Genomic DNA, 6,699 nt, shown 5'->3' on the forward strand with positions numbered 1-6,699 from the left:
TTATTGTTGTTTGAAATCATAAAACAATATGCATACTTTTGCCTTTAATTTTATTTCTTTATTTAAATTACAGAGAGACAGAGAAAGATCTTTCATCTACTGGCTCATTCTCCCCAGTGCCTGCAACAGCCAGGTCTAAGCCAGATCAAAGTCAGGAGCCATGAACTTAACATTGGCTTCCCACTTGAGTGTCTAGGACCAAAATACTTTAGCCATCATCTGCTTTCTCCCAAGGTGAGCATTAGCAGGAAATTGGATCAGAAGTTGAGCCATGACTTGAACCCAGGCACTCTAATATCAGATGCAGGCATCACGAGTGGCATCTAAATTGCTGCATCAAATGCCCATCCCCCTTCTTTAATTTTAATGACAACTACCCTCATTAAAATAATGTTTCCTCATTTTAATCATACCATTCATCCTCAAAATTCTTGAGTGGCTTTTCATCCATATCAATAATTCTTGTTGCTTCACGATGAAATACTACTCCAGTTCTTTCATGTTCTCACTAAGTTCATTCTTAAACATTGATATCAATAACAATTGTTGCATTTTGTGCAGACTTTCAGAATAGCTTTCTTGGTGCTGCAGCATTTGGGCCAGGCTGCTCCAGCCTCTGGGGCATGTTCCATCCTTTCAGCCAACCCTCAGAGAAAAAAAATACCTATATTGCATATTTCCTTGCCCTGTACCTATCTTGAGGTGAGCAAAAGAAAATTAAAATAAATTCTAACCATGCAGAAAATTGTGTTCATACAGTCTAGTTGTTGTGGTAACCAGACTGGTACCAAGTTCTGGGAGGTGATCCATGATGAACACAGCATCTATCCCACTGGAACCTACCACAGGGACAGCAACCTGCTACTAGTCCTGGACATGGTGCAGGATACTCAGAGTTGTGACTGCCTTCTGGACTTCTAGCTGATGCACCCATTGGGTGGGGGCACAGGTTCTCTAATGGGTACACTGCTCATTAGCAAGATCCATGAAGAGTACCCCCACAGCATCATGAACACCTTCAATGTGGTGCTCTCGTCCAAGGTATCTGACACTGTGGTTGATCCCTACAATGCCAACCTGTCCATCTATCAGTTGGTAGAGAACACTGATGAGAACTAGTGCATTGACAACGACACACTTTACATCTGCTTCCTCACCCTCAAGCTGACCATGCTGATCTATGGGGACCTGAACCACCTCATCTCAGTGAACATAAGTGGTGTCACCACCCGTCTCTGCTTCCCTGGCCAACTCAATGCTGACCTCTGCAAGTTGGCTGTCAGCATAGAGTTCTTCCCATGTCTCCAATTCTTCTTGCCTGGCTTTGTTCCCCTCACCAGCTGTAGAAGCCAGCAGCATTGGGCCCTTACTGTGTCTGAATTCATCCAGCAGGTCTTTGTTGTCAAGAAAATGATGGCATGATGGCTGCCTGTGACCTCCAACATGGCCAGTACCTCACCATAGCCTCTCTCTTCTGTGGATGGATGTCCAAGAAGGTAGGGTGAGCAGATGCTCAACATGCAGAACAAGAACTGCAGCTACTTCATGGAATGGATCCCTAACAACATGACAAGATGGGAGTCACCTTCACTGGCAACAGCACAGCCATGCAGGAGCTGTTCAAGCACATCGTAGAGCAGTTCATGGCCATGTTCCACTGGAAGACCTTTCTCCACTGGTACATAGGTGAAGGCATGGATGAGATGGAGTTCACCCAGGCCTGAGCAGCATGAATAACCTCATCTCAGAGTACCAGCTGTACCAGGATGCCATCATGGAAGATGAGGAAGATTTCAATGAGGAGGCCAAAGAGGAAGTTTAAGGCAAAGCCCCCCTGTGGCCCCAGGCTTCGCAGCTCCTTCAGGCACCTTCCTCAGCTGTCCTGTCCTCTCCCTCAGAATTTGTGTTGCTGCCTCTTTTTTCTTTGGGGATAGGAGTGGTGGAAGCTAGAATAGTATCTGGTACATAGTAGAAGCTCAATAAATCTTTGCTGTTGAATGTCTCCTCTCTCCACTCTGGGAAACCTAAATTCTACTATGTATTTCCTTCTGGTACTTCCCATCTGTCCATTTAGTATTTTTCTTCTGTTTCCAAAATAATTCTTCAAGAAGCTATGTCTCATCCATCTCCCATTTAGAACAAATCATGTTCTGGGAACTCAGATAAGCCCAAGTAGTAGACAAAAAAAAAAAAGAGGTAAAAGCCACTACAAAGAAGAAAAAATTGCCAGCGCCGCAGCTCCATAGGCTAATCCTCCGCCTGCAGCACCATCACACCAGTTCTAGTCCTGGTCGGGGCGTCGGATTCTGTCCCAGCTGCTCCTCTTCCAGTCCAGCTCTCTGCTGTGGCCTGGGAAGGCAGTGGAGGATGGCCCAAGTCCTTGGTCCCTGCACCCACATGGGAGACCAGGAGAAGCACCTGGCTCCTGGCTTCAGATCAGCATAGTGCGCTGGCCGCAGCGTGCTGGCCGCAGTGGTCATTGCGGGGGTGAACCAATGGAAAAAGGAAGACCTTTCTCTGTGTCTCTCTCTCACTGTCCACTCTGCCTGTCAAAAAAAAAAAAAAAAAAAGAAGAAGAAAGAATTCACTTCCAGGTTTCTCATGAGATATCTCAGCTTGTGTGTGTGTGGAGGGGGATATAATTAACAACATTATCTTCATTCTCAGTCTCCCTCCAGGCTGTGTCTGAGCTGTCATTTCTCTTTGCCTTCCTCACATGTTCCATTTCTTCCTTTCCCTGATCAAAGGAAGGGACTCAAAAGGAGAAAGCTCAGCCATGGTTTCTAAGCCTCCAGAAATGCCCTGCCTGCGTTTTCCACATCCCCTCCCCCTGTCCATCCCTAACATGCATTCACTCCGATACTCAAAGGACTGAATCACTCCACAGAGGAGAGGGGACAGGACACCTTCTGTCTGCAACATCTCACCTCTTCCTTTGATATTCTTTCCTCCGTTCCTTTGCTTTTGTCCCACATATCAGATTTCTATTTTGTGTTGAACTTGTTCTTTTTCATATTGAAGAGGTGACACTGCCACAAGAGTCAAAAATAACTAGGCATTGAAAAAACTTGGTTTGTTAACATTTTTCTGTATTTTTCGTTTATACTTGCAAAATTAAAACTTCCTTTGTCGAATGATTCCAAGATGAATGAATAGGGAAAAGACATGCTAATTTTGACCAGTGGAATATAACAGAAGAAAGGCTGAGGAAGCACATTCTCAGGGGAGAGGTGGACAAAAGTTTGATATCAGAAATTTACAGAAAGAACAGATATACTGTGGAGCAATCAGTACAAACACGCAGCAGCAAGCAGGGACTCCATGCACAACTCCCATAGCCGGGGGCTGGAGGAGACACCAGCATCTGAAAGCCAGACTGAGGCAGCCCCTATCACTGGTGACACTGCTTAAAGGAGAACCTTGAGGACCACACTTATTTAGGTTCTGGCCTGGAGCCCTAGTGGGGCCTCATGAAAGAAAAGCATATATCTCTCTCTGCATATGCTCATAAGGGCACCCAAAGACCAGCAGGAGGAACCTGCCACCTTAACATCAATAAAAGCTGCAGTGTCTCTCTTGCGCACAACTGGAATTTTATCAGAGGGAAAAATCCACATTTCCCATTGAATTTGAGTATGGCTGAGGATTGGCAGGGGGCTGGGCACCCACTTAGGACAGTGACATGCTCTGATTCCCTGACCCTATCACAGGCTCTGACCTCAAATGTCAAGGTATAGCACCCATACGCAGCTGGCTGTGGGAATGCCTCTGCTTTCTCCGTGGATGTGGCAGGTACACAAGATTGAAAGTGGATCTCCTGTACCCTATGACTGTGGGAGTATTGTGAGCTATAACTGTGGGAATTCTGTGACTGCATGATAGGGTATGGGGTGTAGCAAGATCTCTGGGCAATAAGTGTCTGGACTCAGACACTCAGAACTCCCAGATGACCTGGCGTGGATCATTGCAGAGGATTCTGGGCTCACACTGAGGACCATACAGATCCTTTGCGTGATTTATGTTCCTGTGTGGGTGAGGATTGTAGTCAATGAGGGATAACCCTGGTCATTAATCACCTTAGAAGAGAAGAGATAAGGTGGTGATTATGCCTACAGATGTAATCATACCCTCCTTGCTCCTGACAATAAAGGAGATCTACCACATTGAACTTGGGTGTCACCTTGAACCCACTCTGGACACCCTGTCCACACTGTGCCACTTACAAAGATTCCCTGGTCCCATCCAGCACACGGCTCTGGATATCAACTGAAGGAGCAGACACTCCACTAAGCTACAGAAGAATAGTTCAAAGATAGAAGCTATCAGAGGAGAAAACTAACAAAGGCTTCCACAAATGCCTAAAAATAAATGCAGAAATATAAGAAACAACAAGGAAGACAATATGTCTCCTCAAAAGGAGCACAGCAACACTTCAATAATAGAATGTGAATACAAAGAGAATGCCTGAAAATGAATGCAAAAGAGTAATCATAAAATTACTCAGAAAAATAGAGAAACAAATCATGAGATAAAGAAATCCATAATTGATATGAATGAAAAATTTTGCAAGAAATAGAGATACTGAAATCAAAAAATAAAATATTAGAAATGAATAATTAAATATGTCAAATAGAAAATACAGTGGAAATCCGCAACAATAGATTTGGTGAGACAGAAGAAAGGCCAGCTGAGTTAGAAGACAAATCCTTGGAATAATTAAGACAAGAAAAGAAGAAAAATTAGAAAAACTGAAAATAGTGTTTCAGATTTATGGGATACTATCAACAACCAAACATATGTGTCTTAGGAGCTTCTGAAGGTGTAGAAAGAGAACAGATTAGAAGGCCTATTCAATGAAATAGTGGCAGAAAACTTCCCCAATTTGGAGAATGAAAGGGATACCCAAGTACAGGAAGTACATAGAACTCTCAAAAGACACAATCAGAAAAGATCTTCACCACAACACATTATTTACTTTCAACAGTAAAACATAAATAAAAGATTCTAAAATGTGCATGAGAGAAATGCCAGATTACCTTCAAAGAATCCTCAATTAGAATAACAGCTGATTTCTCATCATAAACCCAAAGGCTAGGAGAAAATGGAAAGACATAATCCAAGTCCAAAAGAAAAAAGCTATCAAATCCAGAAGAATGTCTCAAGCAAAATTTGCACTTATAAAGTAAGAACAAAGAAAGACCTTACAAAACAAACAGAAATTGAAAGAATTTGTCACCACTTGTCCAGCTTTACAAATAATGCTTAAAGATGTGCTATACATAGAAACAGAGAACAATAGTCATCATTATGAAAGAAATTAAAGGCAGAAAATTTCCTAGAAAAAGTACAAAGGAAATACAAAGCAAAAAATAGGAATATTTATGGAGAAATGGTATAGCCAATTCATTATTTATCAATAATAACTTTGAGTGTAAATGCCCTAAATTCTCTAATTAAAAGATATAGACTGGCTGAATGGATTAAAAAACAAGACCCATCAATTAGCTGCCTACAAGAAACACACTTCACCAACAAAGATGCACACAGACTGAAAGAAAAGGATTGAAAAAAATCTCCCAAGCTAATGGAAAGGAAAAAAAAAATGAGCAGGCTTAGCCATCCTAATATTAGACAAAAAGTATTAAAAAGAGATGAAGAACAGTATTATGTAAAGATTAAGGGATATTTCAACCGGAAAATATAACTATTGTAAGTGTTTAAGCACCCAATGCCAGGGTGCCTGCTTATTTAAAACAAATGTTCAAGCATCTAAAGGGAGACATAGACTCCAATAAAACAATAATAGGGATTTCAACATCCCACTTTCATCAATAGATCAATTAAACATAAATCAATTAAAAAACAAAGCTAATTACCACTATGGACCAAATGGACTTAATTGATATCTACAGAACATTTCATCCCACAGTGGCAAAATACACATTATTTTAATCAGTGCATTGAACTTTCTCTAGGATAGACAATACACTAGACCATAAAGCAAATCTCAGCAAATTAAAAAAATAGAAAAAATACTATATATCTTTTCTGTAATGAAATCTGTAATGAATCTGTAATGAATCTGAAAATTAACCATTTAAGAAACTCTAGAAAATATGCAATCACATCAATACTGAAGATCATGCTCCTGAATGAACAGTGGATTATAGAAAAATCAAAAGTGAAATAAAAAAAAATTCCTGGAAATAAATGAAGATGATAACACAACACATCAAAACTTATGGATATAGCAAAAACATTGTTATGAAGGAAGTTTACAGCTATTGGTATCTACATCAAGAAAATGGACAGGCATTAAATAAATGATCTATCAATGCATCTCAAGGTCCCAGTAAAACAACAAAAAACCAAGCCCAAAATTAATAGGAGGAAAGAAATAATTAAAGTTATAGAAGAAATAAACAAATTTGAAACAAAAAATAAAAAGAACAGCAAAAGAAGAGCTGGTGTTTTGAAAAAAATAAACAAAAGTGTTAAACCACTGGCCCAACTAACCAAAAATGAGGGAGAAGACCCAAATCAATAAAATCATGATGAAAAAGGAGATACACCACAACTACCACAGAAATAGAAAAAATCATGAGGAAATACTATAAACAGCTATGTGCCAATGAATTAGATAATTTAGAAGAAATGGATAAATTCCTGAACACGTACAATCTACCAAAACTGAGTCAT

At 40.5% G+C, this 6,699-nt stretch overlaps 1 pseudogene; it reads left to right on the forward strand.

Annotated features, from left to right (window-relative positions):
* Positions 1-735: 735 nt before the first annotated feature.
* On the forward strand, positions 736-1,822 carry LOC100339489 (tubulin beta chain pseudogene; annotated as a pseudogene).
* The last annotated feature ends 4,877 nt before the right edge of the window (positions 1,823-6,699 follow it).

The sequence above is a fragment of the Oryctolagus cuniculus genome, chromosome 5 (genome assembly GCF_964237555.1).
Source record: "Oryctolagus cuniculus chromosome 5, mOryCun1.1, whole genome shotgun sequence".
NCBI lineage: Eukaryota > Metazoa > Chordata > Mammalia > Lagomorpha > Leporidae > Oryctolagus > Oryctolagus cuniculus.